Source organism: Gymnoscopelus microlampas (assembly GCF_963454915.1).
Source record: "Gymnoscopelus microlampas genome assembly, chromosome: 21".
NCBI lineage: Eukaryota > Metazoa > Chordata > Actinopteri > Myctophiformes > Myctophidae > Gymnoscopelus > Gymnoscopelus microlampas.
Genome location: NC_139958.1, coordinates 24,682,439 through 24,683,269, shown reverse-complemented (window position 1 = coordinate 24,683,269; position 831 = coordinate 24,682,439).

The window sequence follows — 831 nt, the reverse complement described above, 5'->3', positions numbered from 1 at the left end:
ACATGATCTGGCAACCCGGGAGGCGACATTGTTTGACACATAAACGCTAATAAGAAGTTGAGATTTGATGAAATTGAAAAACGGGCTTCACAGTTAAGTTCAGATGGTAATGGTCAATGGCTGTGTGCAAAATCAGAGCAATTGGTCCAGCCACTGAGGAGAACCGGGTAGCTTCACTCACGCACCACTACAGAGGTTACTAGAATTATAGTAGGATTATAGTAGGATTATAGTAGGATTATAGTAGGATAGTAGGATAGTAGGATAGTAGGATAAAGGTACCTGTGCTAATATTGTTCAGTGTATTCTAGCCCTCCTTAATGATTTTGTTGGGTGAATTTCCCAAGGTGGCATAGTTGGATTAACTAGTACAGTCCAGAACTTTTCTCACTGTGCCATGGTCACACATACTTTTTAACGATATGTTTTTCTCGTGAACATAGTTCAGATTTCTCTTAGGTGTGCTATCTGTCATAGCTCAAATAGGAACACAACATGACTGGGATATGTTTAGAAAATGGCATTTATTTTCATTGTTCACATTCACTCAAAAAAACAACAACAATCCCCATGAGACAGACAACAGATGGATGAATGGGATGAGACAGAAGAGAAGAAGTCCACCTCCTTTGTCTTCTATCTATCTTTTGTCTCCTCTCACCCAGTACAGCTTCCTATATCTCTATGTGGTCTCTCCATTTCCTGTAGGTCCCCTTCATCTGTCTCTTTCTTTCACACTCATTCTGTATCATCCACGTACTGTACACACATACAGTACTGGACTTCAGCGAAGGCCTGATTTATACATTGTTTCGTGTCAGTGTCATGGTC